Genomic DNA, 20,450 nt, shown 5'->3' with positions numbered 1-20,450 from the left:
TGCCCTTTGTTACCATTGCCTACCTAAATATTATATAAACCAGATCGGAGAAGTCAGTAGTTGTGGGGAGAAGTGGAAATGGTGAGTTACAGGAACCATTTCAATTCGATGTCCACATTCAGACCCGAAGGGGACAGTGTTTTCATATCATATATATATTTCATCTCGGTTCATGCTAGTAATGAGTTTGTGTCTTTTTTCCGCCAATTACCTTCTATTTTCTTTATCCCTATAACCGCAGTGATAGAATCTAACGAGCATTGATGTTTTTCCCTGAAGTGATTTGACAAATTGTGTTTGTCCAATCCTTTTTTGATGTTGCGAGTATGTTCCCCCCATCGCTCACGGAGCTTCCTTGATGTGCGGCCGACATACTGTAACTTACAGCTGCATTGAATCAAATATATGCAGTTACTGCTATTACAAGTGATGAATTCCTTAATCTGATATTTTTTGCCACTCCCTGTGGCTGTGAATTCATTCACTTTTCTGGGGGGGGGGTGGTATGAGATTTGCACATAATACAGTCTCCACATCTATGAAAACCAATTGTTTTCACTCTCCCCGTTTTCTTTTCTGGAATGGCACTTTTCACTATACGTGATTTTAAATTGCTGGCTTTTTTGTAAACAAAATGTGGTCGGTCCGGAATGATTTCTTTTAACAGGGGATCACATTTTAGAATGTGCCAGTGTTTTCTAATCGACTTCTCCATTTCTTGATGTTGTGAGTTAAACTGGGTGATGAAAGGAATTTTCTTTGTTTGAATATTGGGTTTTTCCCTATATTCAAGTAAAGTACTTCTTTCTGTGTTCCTTATCTTCATAACTGTCTTTTCTATTTCTTCTTTGTTGTAGCCTTTTTCTCCCATATAGTGTTTCTGCTTGTAACATTCAGCTGATTTTATCTTGTTTTTAATATTATTGTTTGGCTCGGATTCTTAGCAACGGACGGATGGTGATGACGTCACTTCTGTGCGCCGTCCCCCTGTTTCCGGACGCGATACCTGCCATGTGGGTGTGATGGGATATAAGGTCAGTTGTATGTTTGTACTGTTATTGTGCCTGAAGACGATATAATAAAAATCGAAACGTTGCAGTTATTATGCTATTTCTCGTTTGTATTTATTACCGTGTGCTGCGGATCACCTTTATGCTTATACATTGGATTTCGGCAAGAAATACCTACCGCTGGCACCGGGACTGTTAATCTCTTCACTTGGAGTGCTCTCCATACATTGTGTTAAATAAATATATATATATATATATATATATATACACAATAGTATAATCCCTTAGTGCGCTCTTAGTAATTACTAATTATGTTTTTTTTATATTGTTCTTTAAATATATATATGTCAGTTAGTCTTTATGTCAATTAACCAAGATAATAGTACTAATATAAAAAAGGAGGGCAAGCTTCAACACAGAGCGGATCCCTTGTCAATAGAGATCAATAAATAAAGATAAAGAAGATATCTCTGTGGAGCGCACTTATTTTGTAAACTGATATAGTTAGACTGAGTTTAACGGATGATTCATAAAGAGAGGATGACCTTACACATGTAAACACCCATATTTAAAACACATATGTCTTTTTATTATAAGAACAATATAGTTTAGATTCACATTAAATTGAGTTAATGATGAATATTTCATTTACAATAAAAATACAGTTGAATGTTTCAACATTATTCATATAAAATATAATAACATGAAATAAAAGAGCTTTCACTCAACGTGTTTCATCTTATAGCGACTTCTTCAGGGGTGTTCTTTAGGGTGTGAACAAGGAAAAATATAAAAAATGTGTGTAAATAACAAGGCACATTGATAAAGAGAGGAATATGCATATCAAATTGTGATCGTAATATCAATATTTGGACCACCTGATATTATATATAACAGTAATGATTTTATGAGTTGTGGAGAACTAATCACATATGTTCTTACACAATATTTGGATTCTACTAATTTATAACGTCACATACATCATATTATAATAATGGTTGTCCGCTGAATCACTCCATAATCCATAGACCAATCAGTATATTAGTACTTACTTCTAAATAACAGTTCTCTGTTATTTTGCAAAAGCTGTGTCATTCATAAAAGATACGGGCTTTTAATTGAGCCAAGTATTGTGCCTATGTTGAAAAAGAGACCAAATTTAAATATATAACCCAATTTTTTGTATATTCACTTATTTTAAATATATTTATTTTAGTATACTTACCAAAAATTGTTTGTAGATTAGAAAACTTGAGGAATAAGATTCCCAAAATATGATGACATTTAGTAGGGTTCCTTATTATAGGTCACCCTACATGAAGACATAAATACATTTTTAGGGTTTAAATTTAAATTTTCCAATACCATATTTATCTATATAGAAAATTTCTAATTTTTGCCCAAACTGAAGTTAAGTAAAACCAGAAAGTAGCCAGAATTGCTTACCCACAGTAGTCTTATAGGTCTGCACACATAGGGATCCAATAATGGAATGAAGACTGAGCTCACAGTCACCCTATTTAAGCTCCTCAACCTATTACATCACTTCCTATTTTAACTTGTCGATTGCTTAATTGATGTATTTTATCAAAACATTTATTATGTGCTTTAGATTGAAAAGAAAGAGCCTTTAATTAATGAAATGACTTTATTAATAATTTCTAATTAGAATAACTATGTTATCCATTAGAATAACTACGTTATCCAGTAAGGATCAAATTAATAATATAATTAAATCTTAATTGAAGTTCAATTAGCATCACAGGTACTTCCTGTAGGTGTTCCAAGCTTCCCTATGGTGGGCGTGACGTCATCATACACATTCGGTTGCCTAGCGACTAATAGAATGTTCCTTAATGGCTCTTAAGCATTCCAGGAGCGGAGACTTTTATATGTTTCAGGAACGGAGATTCTTATGCGTTCCAGGAGCGGAGAGCCACTTCCTGTATGTATTAACACCACGGGCGTGACATCAGCGTGTACGTCCTGTTACTTGGCAACTGAATAAGCGCTACTCAGAGCGCTTCCTGTATGCGGTTACCTAGCAACCGCGTGATGTCAACGCGTACATCCCGTTGTTTGGAAACAGGATAAGCGCTACTCAGAGCACTTCCTGTATGCAGTCACTTAGCAACAGTTTATGCATGCAGGATAAGCGCTACTTAGAACACCTCCTGCATGTAATTACCTGACTACATTGCTTTCCATACAGAATAAGCGCTACTCAGAGCGCTCCCTGTATGTAATATCTGTCTCCTCACAGAAAGCTAGATGTTATTAAGCACATTTACTCCCAATGAATTATGATATTACCATTAAATATCACACTGTGATACTTATAATATACTGGATTATTACACAATAAAGGGCTGTAACCAAGACTTACCATAGTTATGGACTTATGAGGGTTATTAACTAGATGTTGACTTTTAATTATAGCTATATATTAATTAATTATTCTAACGCTAATAATTAATTTGTTAATTATTTTCATTGATAAACATTTTAATTTAAGATTATGAATTATTTCATTTATTATATGAATGTAAACTATTTTTTATGACAAAGATGTCATAATGTGTCAAAAGTGTGATAATATTTATTGAATATATGAATCCTATTATGATTTTTAATTAAGTGTTCACTAGCAGTGATCAAAATTTATTTATTTTTTTTTTTTTTTTTTTTTAATCCTTAATGGATACATCTATAATACTAATTTATCCTATAGTGTTCTACCTTATAATACATATAAATCGATTAATATTAACTACTTGCAGTCTTAATCCATTTATTAATACCCTTTTGAATAACATAGTTCACCATCAAAATGGTTGCCTTTTAATACTCTGCCTCCTTATTGTTAATAAAATTATATATTAATTACGGTGTGCCCCTTAGTACTGTCGTCTACTTTTACTGGAGTCCTTCAAATGACAATCACTTTCCAAATAGACCAGATTGATATAGAAAAAACCATTATCATAAATATAGAACTGATTAACCCAAAATATCCTATTATCACTTCATTAATTTATGATGACTAGAAATATAAAAGGCTGAACAAGATCAACAACATATCAATATTTTAGAGAAATGAGACAATATCTATTCCCTCGTTCATTCCATAAGGAATAAGAGTATTTAAGGTGAAAATCCCAAAAGATTCTCTTTTGGATAATTGTAATTCTTTATTGCACCCTCTTTAATTTTCTGTAATATGTTCCAATATAGTGAATTTTAAACTTTTAGTATCAGAATTATGAGCTTCTGAGAAATGCCTAGGTACACTATGTGTGGTGATCTTATTTTTAATGTTCCTCAGGTGTTCTTGGATTCGAACTTTAATCATGCATTTAGTTTTGCCTATATAGGCTTTCCCGCATCCACAAGTAATTCTGTAAATAACAAAAGTAGAATTACAGGTATGAATCCCTTTTAGACTATATGATTTTTTTGTTCAATTCGTCATAAATAACTGGTGATTTTCTATAAATTTACAACAGATGCATCTGGTGCGGTGCATGGGAAAACATCCTGATTGCATAAAAAAATGTCTTGGTTTAGAGTTGGTTTTATCTAATGATATTAAATTACTCGGAGCTACCATATCTTTCAAGTTCATTGCCTTTCTAAAAATAAGGGTAGGTTTCTGAGAAAGATGGGGACCCAAAATAGGGTCTCTTTGTAAAATAGGCCAATTATTTTCAATAATTCTTTTAATCTGTATATGTTCTTTATTAAATTGAGTAATGAACGGCCTATTCTTTATAGTGCCTTGGTCTTTAATTGCATTTGGTTTCAATAATTCTATTCTATTTCTTTTAAAAGCTTTAATTCTGGCCTCTTCTATTTTTTCTTTACAGTATCCTCTCTCGAGGAATCGTGTCATTAGTTTTTCTGATTGTTCCCAATAACTACTGTCCTCACTACAATTCCTTCTAATTCTAAGGAATTGCCCAAATGGAACATTGTGTTTCCAGATGGGGAGATGACAGCTATCAGCCAGAATAAAACGTCATATCGGTATCTTTAAAGAAAGTGGAGGTTTCTATTTTCCCTGATGCAGAACCTTTCAATATTAAATCCAAATAATTTATTTTCTCGATATTGGTTTTATAGGTAAATTTCAAATTGTAATCATTAATATTGATATATTCAATGCTATCAATACTTATCTGATCACCCATCCAAATAACAATTAGATCATCAATATATCTTTTGTATACTGCAATATGGTTTATCTCCCAATCAGTATCATATATATAATTCTGTTCCCAATCTCCCATAAATATGTTTGCATATGCGGGTGCAAATTTAGTTCCCATGGCCGTACCTTGGCTCTGCAGATAAAATTCACCTTCAAATTTTAAATAATTATGATTTAATATGAATGAAATACTATCAAGTAAAAACTGACGTTCTTTATTCGATATTTCACTATCCTCCAAAAGTTTTTTCTCCACTGCTTCTAAACCCTTCTGATGTGGTATTGATGAATATAATGATTGCACATCTATTGATAACCATTTGTAGTTTGAGTTCCATGTGGTTTCATTTAAAATTTTAGGATATTCATAGACTCCTTAATATAAGATTTAAGTTTTTTTTTTACATATTTCTGCAACTTTAAATCAATATAATGCGACAAGTTTGCCATTAAGGAATCCATTCCAGAGATGATAGGCCTTCCAGGGGGACAGTTCTTATCTTTATGTACTTTAGGTATATGATATAGAGTGGCTATACGTGGATGTTTCATATACATGTATTCAAATTCTTTTTAATTAATTAAGCCATCTATTTTTGCTGTATTGAGTATTTGAAATAATCCTTTCTGATATTCTGTCATGGGATCTACTTTTAATTTTCTATACGTGTCTTCATCATTTAGAATTTTGTATGCCTCTACGAGATATTGATCTCGGTTTTGAATTACAACTGCCCCCCTTTGTCAGCTTGCTTTATCACTAAAGTGTTGTCAGTTTTTAATTGTTTTATTGCTTGTTTTTCTACAGGTTCAAGATTACAATCTTTAAACTTTTTGGGATTAATCTTAAGCTTTTTGAAATCTTCCTTAACACAGTCATAAAAAATATCGATATGACTCCCCTTGGACTCAACTGGATAGTATTTGGATGGAAGTGAAACTAGTGGTTTTTTTTTTGAGGTTCATAGGCTAGATTTGGCACAGGATTTTAAAAAAAATGTCTTTGTAAAGTTAAATTATGGACATATTTATTTAGATCAATAAATAAATTAAACCGATTTGTATGTAGGTGTTAGGCGCCGGGGTCCGCTCGTTGGTGCGGCCCGGCGCCTAGCAACCAGGGACGCCGTGCGGGTACAGCCGCCGGCTCCCTGGCAACGCTAGACGCCGGGCGCACGGAGCCGCACGGACCCTAGCAACGGGGACGCCACTGGCGGACCGCGTTCCCCGTTGCTGGGTCCATTTAAATTAATAGGGCACCTGTTTCCTGGCCGTGCAGCAAGGCAGCTGCACGGCATTTAATCCAATCAGCCTCTGAACAGCTGATTGGAGGACTCCCTGTTAAGTACACTTCCTGGGCTTCTCACAGACGCCGGTAATAGCTTCCTGCATGCTGTATCTGTTTGCTGAGAGTGTTTCCAGTCCTGCTGTACCCGGTCGTTCCTGTCCTCAGTTGTCCTGTACTCGGAAGTCGTCATCTGTTCCTGGAGTCCTGACTGAGCACCTTTAAACATCCAGTGGTGTTCGTGAGTCACGGCGTAGCCGTGTGTTGCGGCTTGGCCGCTTTATTACTTATTATTTATCATTTGTGTTCCGGAGCTTTTGCGGAGGATTCCGCTCCCACAGATCCACTCTGGTATCCAGCGGTGCTGGGTAGGAGTAACGGACTAGTGGATTTTGGTTGTCCTTTTATCTGGCGGTTTTTCCGCGCATACTTCTGGTTTGGTTAGTTAGCTTGTTGCCCCTGGCCTGTTGTCAGTCAGAGGTCCTCTTGTCATCATCCTGCCTCGGATTTCCCTTTGTCTCTCACTAAGACCGGGGGGCACCGGAGTTGGGCAGACATAATCCGCCTTTCAAACGTGGCTGCCAGGGGCTCAAGAAACCATAGTCTCGCAAGGGATTTTCAATAGCACGGGTGAGACAATAGAGTTAGGGCGCCAGGGGCAACTAGTCTTTCTAGCTCCCGTAACGAGCATTCCCCTTCCAGTACTCTGGCCATTGTCATTAGATCTCCTCCGGTCAGGAGTACTGGAATCATAACATTATTACCGGCCATACCAAAACTTAAAATTAAACAGGGTTTGATTTTTTCCTTATTCAGTTTTGTAAGAGTTATCGGCCTCATGATTCCCACAGGTTTAGGGCCAAATCCTGGCCAGCTCCTAGTCAGCCAGATTCAAGAACTTACTCAGATGGTTCAGGATCTTTCCCTTCGGGTGAAGTCGCAGGAAGATCTTTTACGAACTTCCCCGAGGGTAGTCCCTGAACCAAAAATGCACTTGCCTGACCGTTTTTCTGGTGATAGGAAGGAGTTTTTTAATTTTAAAGAATCCTGTAAACTTTATTTTCGTTTAAGACCGATCTCCTCAGGTACTGAATCTCAGCGGGTCGGAATTATTATTTCTTTGCTCCAGGGGGATCCTCAGACCTGGGCTTTTGGTTTAAAAGCAGAGGATCCGGCATTGTTGTCAGTAGACGCCTTTTTTGGGGTCTTTAGGGCTTTTGTATGATGACCCTGATAGAGAGGCATCCGCTGAGAGTCAGTTACGCGCTCTCAGACAGGGTAGAAATCCTGCAGAGGTTTATTGTACAGAATTTCGCCGTTGGTCGAACGACTGTGGCTGGAATGACCCAGCCCTGCGCAGTCAGTTTCGCCTCGGCTTATCTGAGTCTATAAAAGACAGTCTCCTTCAGTATCCCGCTCCTGAGACTCTCGATAAACTCATGGAGCTTTCTATTAAGATTGATCGTCGTCTCAGAGAGCGGAGGGCTGAAAAAGGAGCACCTGTCAGGTCTACTCCATGTGTATTTTCCATTCCTGAGGACATAGAGGAGCCCATGCAGATGGGTCTCTCTCGGCTGTCTCCAGAAGAAAGAGCCAGAAGGCAAAACTCTGGTCTTTGTTTGTACTGTGGGGGTAAGGGACATTTTGCCCGTAATTGTCCGAACAAGTCGGGAAACGCCTCGACCAAGTGAATTGTGAGGGGGTTCACTTTGGTCTGCAGCTTATCTCCTCGAATAACTCCCTTTTAGTCCCAGCTAAAGTTTCCTTTGGCAGCCTCAGTTCTTCGGTGTCGGCTTTTGTTGACAGTGGAGCTGCAGGGAACTTTATGGACTTAACGTGGGCCAAAGCCTTAGGTATTCCTCAGTTAGCCTTGGGTAGGTGTATCACCATGCATGGTTTAGATGGGAGTCCCTTGTCCAATGGGGTTATTTCCCTCCGTACACCCCCTATACTACTTATGGTAGGAGCTCTTCATTCCGAAAAGATCGAGTTTTTCCTTACCCATTGCCCAGCAGTTCCAGTGGTTCTGGGTCACCCTTGGCTGGCCTTTCATAATCCCATCATTGATTGGCAGTCGGGGGAGATTTCACAATGGGGTACCATCTGTAATAAGGAATGTATTACGTTTCCCGTCAGAATAGCTGCTGCCATTCCCGAACTCATTCCCGTGGAATACCAGGACTTTGTTGATGTGTTTTCCAAGGGCAATGCGGACATTCTGCCTCCCCATCGGCCTTATGATTGTGCTATTGAGCTAATTCCTGGTGCCACATTGCCAAAGGGAAGGTTATATGCATTATCCGGGCCAGAAACTGCGGCCATGAATGAGTATGTTAAGGAGAGCCTAGGGAAAGGATTTATCAGGCCATCTAAATCCCCTTTAAGTGCAGGCTTCTTCTTTGTGGAGAAAAAAGATGGATCACCCAGACCTTGCATTGACTTTAGAGCCCTGAATAAGATCTCAGTTAAAAATACTTACCCTCTGCAGCTGATTTCTGTCCTCTTTGATCAGCTGCGTTCGGCTGTGATTTTTTCTAAAATTGACCTGAGGGGAGCGTATAACCTCATCCGAATCAAGTCGGGAGATGAGTGGAAGACGGCTTTCAGTACTCAGTCGGGTCACTACGAGTATCTGGTGATGCCGTTTGGCTTGTCTAACGCTCCGGCAGTTTTCCAGGATCTCATTAACGATGTGCTCCGTGATTTTCTAGGAAGATTCGTGGTCGTTTACTTAGACGACATCCTGATCTATTCTGACTCAATTGAACAACATGTTACCAAGGTGCGTCAGGTTCTTCAAAAATTACGTGAAAATCACCTATATGCCAAGCTGGAGAAGTGTGAGTTTCATGTCACGGAGGTATCCTTTTTAGGGTACATTATTTCCCCTCGGGGATTCTGTATGGAACCTAAGAAGCTCCAAGCCATCCTTAGTTGGGCGCAACCCACCAACTTAAAAGCAATTCAGCGCTTTTTAGGGTTTGCGAATTATTATAGAAGATTTATTCATTCTTTTTCCGACCTGGTTGCTCCCATTGTGGCACTGACTAAGAAGGGAGCGGATCATACCAACTGGTCACGTGAAGCTGAGTTATCCTTTCAGGCCTTGAAACAAGCTTTTGTCTCAGCTCCAGTCCTCAAGCATCCCAACCCAGAATTGCCCTTCATTGTTGAGGTTGATGCCTCGGAGGTTGGAGTGGGGGCTATCCTATCTCAGAAGGATCCGGACTCTCTGGAACTACATCCTTGTGCCTTTATGTCCAGGAAATTCTCATCTGCTGAATCCAACTACGATGTTGGTAACCGGGAGTTACTGGCTATTAAATGGGCTTTCGAGGAGTGGAGGCATTGGCTTGAGGGAGCAACACATACCATTTCAGTATTGACTGACCACAAAAATCTTCAGTACATCGAATCAGCTAAGCGGCTGAATGCCCGGCAGGCTCGTTGGGCTTTATTTTTTACTCGTTTCAAGTTTATTATCACTTTTAGGCCAGGTTCCAAGAATACCAAGGCGGATGCCCTGTCACGCAGTTTTCTTCCAGTTCATAATAACAGTCCTGTTACTCCCATACTTCCGTCTTCAGTCATTTGGGCAGGCCTCACACAAGATTTGTTTACCCAGTTAAAGCAGCTTCAACATCAAGCTCCTGGAAATACTCCTGCTGGTTGTCTTTACGTCCCTGAGTTTTTGAGAGCTACTGTTTTGACTGAGTTTCATGATAGCAAAGTTGCCGGGCATCCGGGGATCTCTAAGACTTTGGAATTAGTCTCCCGCTCAGTATGGTGGCCTGGTCTTTCTAAAGACATTAAGGAGTTTGTTTTTTCTTGTCAGGTCTGTGCACAGCATAAGGTTCCCTGTTCCTTGCCTATCGGGCAACTTATGCCCTTAAATGTTCCTCTCAGGCCATGGTCTCATATTTCCATGGATTTTGTGGTAGACCTCCCTCTGTCAGCCGGATTCCGAGTCATATGGGTGGTAGTGGACCATTTTAGCAAGATGGCCCATTTCATTGCTCTTCCCCGACTGCCATCTGCCCAGGGATTGGTTGTTTTGTTTCTCCGCCATGTTTTCAGACTTCATGGGTTGCCCACTGATATTGTATCTGATCGGGGTCCACAATTCATTGCACAATTCTGGAAGTCTTTTTGTGCCTCATTAAAGATGAAATTGTCTTTAACATCCGGCTATCATCCCCAATCCAACGGGCAGACCGAGCGAGTTAATCATTCATTAAAACAGTATTTGCGTTTGTACTCAGCCAAACTCCAGAATGATTGGTCCGAGTTTCTTCCTTTGGCGGAGTTTGCTTACAACAATTCTTGTCATTCCTCCACTAATGTGTCTCTATTCTTTTCAGTTTTTGGTTTTCACCCCAGAGCTAATTCTTTTTTCCAACATTCCTCTGTTTCCTCGCTAACCTTAACCTCTCATCTCAGAGTCATTTGGAAAAAAGTGCACCTTGCTCTCAGAAAAGCGGCATTTCGAGACAAAAAGTTTTCTGACAGGCTCCGGCGTCCTTGCACTTTTAAGGTGGGAGACAGGGTATGGTTGTCGACTCGTAACATTAGACTTCGACAAACCTCAGCTAGATTGGGCCCCAAATTTATTGGACCATTTCATATTATTAAAAAAATCAATCCAGTTGCTTTCCGGTTACGTTTACCAAGAGCTCTCCGAATCGGAAATACGTTCCATTGCTCCCTGTTGAAACCATACGTTTCTTCCAGTAGATTTCCTCGGAAGATCTCTCAGGGGAAATCACCAGTAGATGTACAGGGACATCAGGAGTTCTTGGTGGAGAAGGTTCTCGATTCCAAATTGTCCTGGGGTCGGCTTTATTTTCTGGTGCACTGGAAGGGCTATGGTCCAGAGGAAAGGTCTTGGGTCCTGGATAAGGATCTCCATGCCCCGAGGCTCAAGAGGGCATTTTTTCGGGAATTTCCTCGGAAACCTGGCTTTAGGGGTTCCTTGACCCCTCCTCAAGGGGGGGGTACTGTTAGGCGCCGGGGTCCGCTCGTCGGTGCGGCCCGGCGCCTAGCAACCAGGGACGCCGTACGCGTACAGCCGCCGGCTCCCTGGCAACGCTAGACGCCGGGCGCACGGAGCCGCACGGACCCTAGCAACGGGGACGCCACTGGCGGACCGTGCTCCCCGTTGCTGGGTCCATTTAAATTAATAGGGCACATGTTTCCTGGCCGTGCAGCAAGGCAGCTGCACGGCATTTAATCCAATCAGCCTCTGAACAGCTGATTGGAGGACTCCCTGTTAAGTACACTTCCTGGGCTTCTCACAGACGCCGGTAATAGCTTCCTGCATGCTGTATCTGTTTGCTGAGAGTGTTTCCAGTCCTGCTGTACCCGGTCGTTCCTGTCCTCAGTTGTCCTGTACTCGGAAGTCGTCATCTGTTCCTGGAGTCCTGACTGAGCACCTTTAAACATCCAGTGGTGTTCATGAGTCACGGCGTAGCCGTGTGTTGCGGCTTGGCCGCTTTATTACTTATTATTTATCATTTGTGTTCCGGAGCTTTTGCGGAGGATTCCGCTCCCACAGATCCACTCTGGTATCCAGCGGTGCTGGGTAGGAGTAACGGACTAGTGGATTTTGGTTGCCCTTTTATCTGGCGGTTTTTCCGCGCATACTTCTGGTTTGGTTAGTTAGCTTGTTGCCCCTGGCCTGTTGTCAGTCAGAGGTCCTCTTGTCATCATCCTGCCTCGGATTTCCCTTTGTCTCTCACTAAGACCGGGGGGCACCGGAGTTGGGCAGACATAATCCGCCTTTCAAACGTGGCTGCCAGGGGCTCAAGAAACCATAGTCTCGCAAGGGATTTTCGATAGCACGGGTGAGACAATAGAGTTAGGGCGCCAGGGGCAATTAGTCTTTCGAGCTCCCGTAACGAGCATTCCCCTTCCAGTACTCTGGCCATTGTCATTAGATCTCCTCCGGTCAGGAGTACTGGAATCATAACAGTAGGTCAGGGGCGAATTTTAAACCTTTTTCTAATACCTTGCTTTGTGGTTCTGATAATTGCTTGATGGATAAATTGATGACTCCTGTCAGTTTTCCTCTACAGGGTTAAGGGGGTTTCCTTTTTTTTTGGTGATCCTCCCACTGCCCCTCTTTCCTCTTCTCCAATGTTTAACCTTCTTTTTAAACCCTGAGTAGAATCCATTCTGTAGTGGAGTTCTTCCTTCCTTTGAGTGTAAGGGAGCTGTGTGCTCCTTTTCCCATCTAAAAAATGTCTTCTAGTAGATGGTGAGGAGGATGAGAGGGGTTCATTATGATTTCTAGTAGAAACAGGATTATAATATTCCTTATGGTTATTTTGAGGAGCAAATCTTGGAGGTCCTTTTTTATTTCTATTTATTTCATGCCATCTTTCGTTACTTTGATAATTACTGTCTGATCTTTTTCTATTTCTTTGATAAGTGAAATTATTTCATGATCTATCTCTATTGGGTCTACCTTGATGGTAATGCTCACTTCTTGATCTATCTCTATTGTATTGCCTTTGATATCTATATTGAGACCTATAATTCAGGTGGTTCTGTTGGTCTCTATCTATTTCCATCCAATTATGTATTTTGTTATTCTCATAATCTTTTTTGTCCCTGTAGAATTTCTATTGATTTCTTATAATTAGATCATTCTCTAATTTATCTAACCTCTCTTGTGCAAACTCAACCTCTTTTTTGTAATTGTCATTATTTTCAAATTTTAATAAACTTGATTCATATTTGTGCATATCCTCCTCTATCTTTTTTAGTTCTCTTTAGTTCTCTTTTTCTTTCTGTAACTAAAAGATCTACCAATTTAAGTGAACCTTCTTCTTCTAAAATTTTGTTCCAATTTGTCATAAAATCAACATTAGAATTTCCAAAAGTGGTATTTTTTTCCCCTAGGGACTCTACCGACTTCCAAATATTTCTCTAATGTTATAATATCATACCAGCTTTTTAGTTCACGTGCTGATAATTTTCAACACCTCTAATGAGGTCATAAAAGTCATCCTCCTCTTTATTAATTTATTAATTTATTGATCATTACTGGATAACGTAGTTATTCTAATGGATAACATAGTTATTTTAATTAGAAATTATTAATAAAGTCATTTCATTAAATAAAGGCTCTTTATTTTCAATCTAAAGCACATAATAAATGTTTTGATAAAATACTTCAATTAAGCAATCAACAAGTTAAAATAGGAAGTGATGTAATAGGTTGAGGAGCTTAAATAGGGTGACTGTGAGCTCAGTCTTCATTCCATTATTGGATCCCTATGTGTGCAGACCTATAAGACTACTGTGGGTAAGCAATTCTGGCTACTTTCTGGTTTTACTTTACTTCAGTTTGGGCAAAAATTAGACATTAAGCACTATATTTATTCCCAATAGGAAAACAAAAGGGAATTATTTATATCCAGTCCATAGGAGGATCCTTTTGTGATTTACAGTTTTATTTGCGGGTAAGATTTGTTTAAAAAACTTTTTTCAGTCTTAATCAATTGAGGTTAGAAAAAATAAATTATTATCCCATTCTTGTTAGGAATTTTAATCTAACGAAGCAAGACAAACAAATAATATTTCTACATTTGGGAGAAGAGTACAATTTACTAGTAAGTATTGTAAATTTTCTATATAGATAAATATAGTATTGGAAAATGTAAATTTAAATCCTAAAAATGTATTTATATCTTCATGTAGGGTGACCTATAATAAGGAACCCCACTAAATGTTATCATATTTTGGGAATCTTATTCCTCAAGTTTTCTAATCTATAAACAATTTTTAGTAAGTATACTAAAATAAATATATTTAAAACAAGTGAATATACAAAAAATTGGGTTATATATTTAAATTTGGTCTCTTTTTCAACATAGGCACAATACTTGGCTCAATTAAAAGCCCTTATCTTTTATGAATGATACAGCTTTTGCAAAATAACAGAGAACTGTTATTTAGAAGTAAGTACTAATATACTGATTGGTCTATGGATTATGGAGTGATTCAGCGGACAACCATTATTATAATATGATGTATGTGACGTTATAAATTAGTAGAATCCAAATATTGTGTAAGAACATATGTGATTAGTTCTCCACAACTCATAAAATCATTACTGTTATATATAATATCAGGTGATCCAAATATTGATATTACGATCACAATTTGATATGCATATTCCTCTCTTTATCAATGTTCCTTGTTATTTATACACATTTTTTTATATTTTTCCTTGTTCACACCCTGAAGAACACCCCTGAAGAAGTCGCTATAAGATGAAATGCATTGGGTGAAAGCTCTTTTATTTCATGTTATTATATTTTACATGAATAATGTTGAAACATTCAACTGTATTTTCATTGCAAATGAAATGTTCATCATTAACGCAATTTAATGTGAATGTGAATCTAAACTATATTGTTCTTATAATAAAAAGACATATGTGTTTTAAATATGGGTGTTTACATGTGTAAGGTCATCCTCTCTTTATGAATCATCCGTTAAACTCAATCTAACTATATCAGTTTACAAAATAAGTGCGCTCCACAGAGATATCTTCTTTATATATATATATATATATATATATATATATATGAACATATGGGCAGAGGTGCAGCACTCAGAAACATTTGTAAATAAAACTCCTGTACGCGTTTCAATCTTCAAGAAATTTGCTGTGTGCTGGGCTGCTGTGTGGTCAGGTAAGCACTTAAAATATAGTATTTTCAGTATTTTTTTATGGGTGCATGGCCACGCCTCCTGTGATTAGGCCACCCCCTCAAAAGTACCTGGACCCAGCCAGGCTCTCTACTGTCCTGCTTGTACACACACTGTAATGGATCCTGGCAAATTATGGGAAGTCAACACTGTCATCGACATACATTGAAAATTGCAACAATCTGCGGAACACTGTCAGATCCCTTCAGACACTGTGCACTCTGGGGCTGGATGCAGTCATCATGTTCAGAAGCTGTGGACACCTCATGATATTGTGAGCATTATAATGTAGGCTCACAAGCACAAAAGGAAAAAAATATAGAATTACGGAAACTTCCTGTTCAGAATTATTGCACTTTCTAACTGATTAAAGTAATCCTAGGTGGGTGACAATCCTAGGGGGAGACAGTAGGGCATGGATTGCTGTCTTATCATACAGTGTTTCTACCTAAGCCTGAAAGCAGCACTGAAGTAAACAGAATACACTGGGTTCATGGGCTTGGGGTTGGATGACCGTCAGTCAGGATCCCGGCAGTCAGCATACGAATGCCAGGATCTCGGCCTCCAGAATGTTGACAAGGGTGAGCGCAATGAAGCCCCTTGTGGGCTTGCTGTGCTTGCCATGCTGCCGGCTAGCTGGCTCACCACAGGTTCTATTCCCACACTATGAGTGTCATGGACACCCACAAGTGGGAATAGCCCTGGACCCCCTGCCGGCATTTTGGCGGTCGGGATCCCGACATTGGTATGCTGGCCGCAGGGATCCCAACCACCGGTAACATGACTACATTTCGGTTCATGTGACTTTCAAATGCATTCAGAATTTGTGGCTGTAAAACACACTGATCATACCAAGTAAAGAGATGGAAGCTGGAGTAGGTGACCCTTTTTCTTTTATGGAGAAGAAAATAGAAACAAATATTGTATTTGAAACTTAACTGCTTTACTCAGGGTTAGACTTTTCACATATTTATGTTTAAGGATGATATTATTATTATTATTATTATTATTATTATATAGTGATATGTATTTATTTATTTATATATATATATATATAGTGCCAATATATTAAACAGCACTTTGCAAAATACTGTATGTTTAAACATTCACATCAGTTTCTTAGCTGGTAGTTTACAGTAGTATAGTATACAGCTTCCAGTATAGTTTATCTTCTTCACTAATACAATAGCGTAAGTGACACTTTTGTCACAGCAAATTAACCAACAACTATATTTTTTAGCATGTGGGAGAAGACACACGTGAACATGGTAAGAACATACAAGCTCCACTTACAGTATCCAATGACTTTAGCCATGATGTCATACAGTATTTCAATCAGGTAGATAGCTGATATTAAGAATGTCAGGCTATTGTAACAAATGGACTTCAATACACAAATTTATGCAAAGATATATTAGTGTGAATTTTATGAATCACTTTGCTTACTTCCTTTGCTTAATGTGAACCAGTGACGTGCAGTGAGGTCAATGGCTGGGGAGGCACCAAGTGAAGCCCTATCCTCAGGGCCAGAATATAGGACGGGGGTGGGTGGAGTGGGCTCTCAGGGGCCCTCACACATTGGAGTCCCCCACACTGCAGCAAATATTGCCCTGATCTGGATGGTTCTTGGCAGCATCACATGCATGATGTAATATACTATGATGCTGCTATTTCAGTGCACTGAGGGCATCATAGTGGTGGGCAGTGGGCATTCAGGTAGGGGGATTGTCAAATTATAGGTGGGGTTGTCAATTTTATTAAAGGGGTTGGGGCAGTGGGTTGTCAATTTTATTGATGAAGATGGCGTGCAGGGGGGTCCCTGGGCCCCATTAAACCTCTATCTGGCCCAACCCATCCTGCATTCTAAATGGAATAAAAATGTTGCATCGCCTGAGCGGGGATGCAGTTAATTTCTCAAATAATGGGATCCCAGCGGTTGAAATACTGTTGCTGGAATCGAGACAGCAAGGGAAATTCCATTGGTTGAAATCCAGAACAAAGGCCTGTATTCCCACTCGGTTGGGGAATATATTATAATTTGGTGAGTGGAGCTTGCCATCGGGCCTGAAGCGTAGCGAGCCCTCGAGGAGACTCACTGCCTTCATGTCAGAATTCACCTTTTGGGATTCCGGCATTAGTCTCCTGTCCACCGGGATCCAGACTGTAAGGATTTCATACCAGGTCCCCTGAGGGGAGACCTGGGGTGGAGGCACTGCTGCATTACCTGAGTAGCTGAGTACCAGCCACAGCAGCAAAGCAACAGGTCATAAAACATTTCCTGAACTGTGCAGAACCAACACCCCTGCACATGCTGCAGCCAACTTCACTTCCTCCAGCCCCTCAGCCATTTCTCTGCCCTTCCATTTTTACTTTTTCCAATGCTTTAGTTGGCTGCCGGGGTCAGAGGACACAGAGAGAATAGAAGGAAGACTGAGGGGTAGACACAGACCAGAGCTCCTGTGCAGTGGCTATGTATCAAGCAGCAAGTAGCAGCAGCTGAAACAGCTGACCAGCAGCAACAACAACAATAAAAGAACAACAGTTAAAGAAAAATATATGCCCAAAAAATAAGGGGGGGCACGTGTCTTGGTGTTCCCCCCTGAATCCACCACTGTCTGCAACCCTGTTCCGGGACTGTCTCTGATGTGGGTGTGAGCTGTCCCCTGCCCACATTACTTCCAATCACCTCCCCTTCTCACCTGGGTCCATGCGTCCTGTGCTGAGGCGCCTGTGCTGTAGCTGAGGCTACTGCCTGGGAGAGGATAGAGGAGGAGGGGAGAGAGAGCGCCGGCTGCCACACAATGCAGTTGGCACAGCCTGAGGAGATCACCGTGCGGCTTCACTGCACTGCTGCACTTGGTTCTGCACCCAGTGGAGGGATGGGGGTGACCACCACGTGGCTGCAGCTACTGTCAGGCTCCCACCACCAGCAGCAAGGAGTTAGGGGGAATGAGAAGAGGTAATTATCGACATCCGTCTTGTCCCACCGGACCCACTGTCCAATCACATCTGCCTCGCTGACAGGGGCATGCTTTCATGTGATCACGGTTTATACAGTATTACATAGTTCATATTTTGCTCAGGTCTGTATTAAATATTGAGAAAAAATCACGGCTTCATTAAAGTGCAACAGTTAGAAGTTATTATAACAAAAACAAATTACTGTACATCATTTTTATTATGCAATTTGACAGTAAAATACATAAACCACATTTTTTTAATTTTCTGTAGTTAAACTACTGCCATAACACCTGAAGTCAAAGATATACTGTACTCTAAATGATGGAATGAAACAGGCCTGAGAAAAAAGAACCAGATGCAAAGCATAAATACACAACACCATAAGGGCCTCCCCAGGTTGTGCAATGAGCTACAGAAAAGAAATGTATTCCATATGTAATTATTACTCTCACTCAGCAATACCAGCAAATGATTACAGACAGTATATACTGTACAGTAGTGAGAACTTTTACAAAAATGTAAATGTCTCAAGGAGGAGCTGTGAACACCATATATCTCTCTGAGTGTCTATATAGCTCTATATAATCAAAAATATGTATTATTATTATTATTATTATTATTATTTATTACAAATACAAATAATTTAGATGTTTGTCACCGGATACCATTATATTTTCGTAAATTTTTATTCTCCTAATCACTGCCTGAAATCATTAAATAGGCTTATTTATATACTGTAGCACAAAAATAAAGTTTGCATTTATTAATGATGCTAGCAATCTTACTGTATATGTACAATAGAATTAGATGCTTTCCAAAAAGGTAGCATCCTTATATATTATTTTATATATTACACTTCTAAAGATTTCCATAATACTGTATTTGTGTTATTTAGGATCTTGCTTTATACAGCCAACCATTAGCACTGAGCAATTAACTTTGTTTGTGGGAGTCTCATCATTTTACAACCAGCAGCATCAGAAACATCACACACAGAAAATGTTAATTCTGTAATTTATTTCTACTTTTATAAATGCTACCAGCAATAATTTCTCAAAGTGCTTCATTAATTCAGTGGTGGCATACTGTACTTTGAAAAAGTTTGCTTTTCACTTGACATACTATGAGATCAGAAGGAAATTAGGGATTAAACAAAGTGTGAGTGATAATAATTAAATGCAGCTGCTTAAAACCTGTCTAAAAACCCAGCTATATCTGAAGGACAGATAATCTCTTTCATTCCTGATTTGCAATTTAACCTTTCATGTTTATTATTCATGTACTTATTAGTAAGATAAGTAAATCCTGTTGAATAACCTTATTAGCCTTTTTATTTTATTAGAAGGATCAATGCCTTAATCACATTCTTACAATGATCTTTAAGAGTTTACCAGATGGTTGAAAGGGAATCTTCAAAAATGTAATTTGTTTGAGCTGTATTATTAAACATATATAAGTATACTGTATATATAATGTTTATGATATGTTAAATTTTATATGTTACATTAATTGTATATTGTAATATTATAATGTATATGTCCCCCTCCAACAATAGCTATGAAAAAATAAATTCATAAATTACATGACAATTAAAAAGTTGGTACTCCCTTTTTAGAGCTGGGCTACTCATAACTTCTTGGTAACATACATTTGTCCACAAACCTAACACTTTTGATCTTAAATCATTCTGACAGGAATTTGTTCTATGGTCTTATATAGCAAATACTATGACTTGATTTCTGATAATAAAAATCAAATCTAGAGATTTTTAAACCCAAGTCCTCTGTGCATGTTAATAATCATCAAGCATTAGGTTTAAAATTACTGTTTCTCCACTCAAGGTTGTTTTTGCTATTATTTACTACTTTTTATGTGATGATCTTACAGGAATTCCATAACTTTCCATACTAGTTATTGATTATATTGTATTTATTGTATAAAAACATAAATATAAAACATAAGTTAATTCATAAATACATTTTTTAAACACATAGGGGTAGATTCAAATGTTTGAAAAGTCAGTTGGGAGTGTTTTTTCCTATCTAATAAACAGGAAAAAACAGACACCCAACCAACTTTTCAAACAATTGAATCTCCCCCATAATTTCTCCTTATATATTTCTTAATGGAGTGACAGCATTAATGCAAGTCCTGTTTCTTTAATGGCCTCCAAATGCAAACTTTATAGTTCTATTAGTATGCAACTATGGGCCTAATTCAGACTTAATCATAGATGTGCAAAAAAACACACTTCTTCGATCAA

Source organism: Pseudophryne corroboree, chromosome 5, assembly GCF_028390025.1.
Source record: "Pseudophryne corroboree isolate aPseCor3 chromosome 5, aPseCor3.hap2, whole genome shotgun sequence".
NCBI lineage: Eukaryota > Metazoa > Chordata > Amphibia > Anura > Myobatrachidae > Pseudophryne > Pseudophryne corroboree.
The sequence above is the reverse complement of the archived record's forward strand: the minus strand, read 5'-3'. Positions refer to the sequence as shown.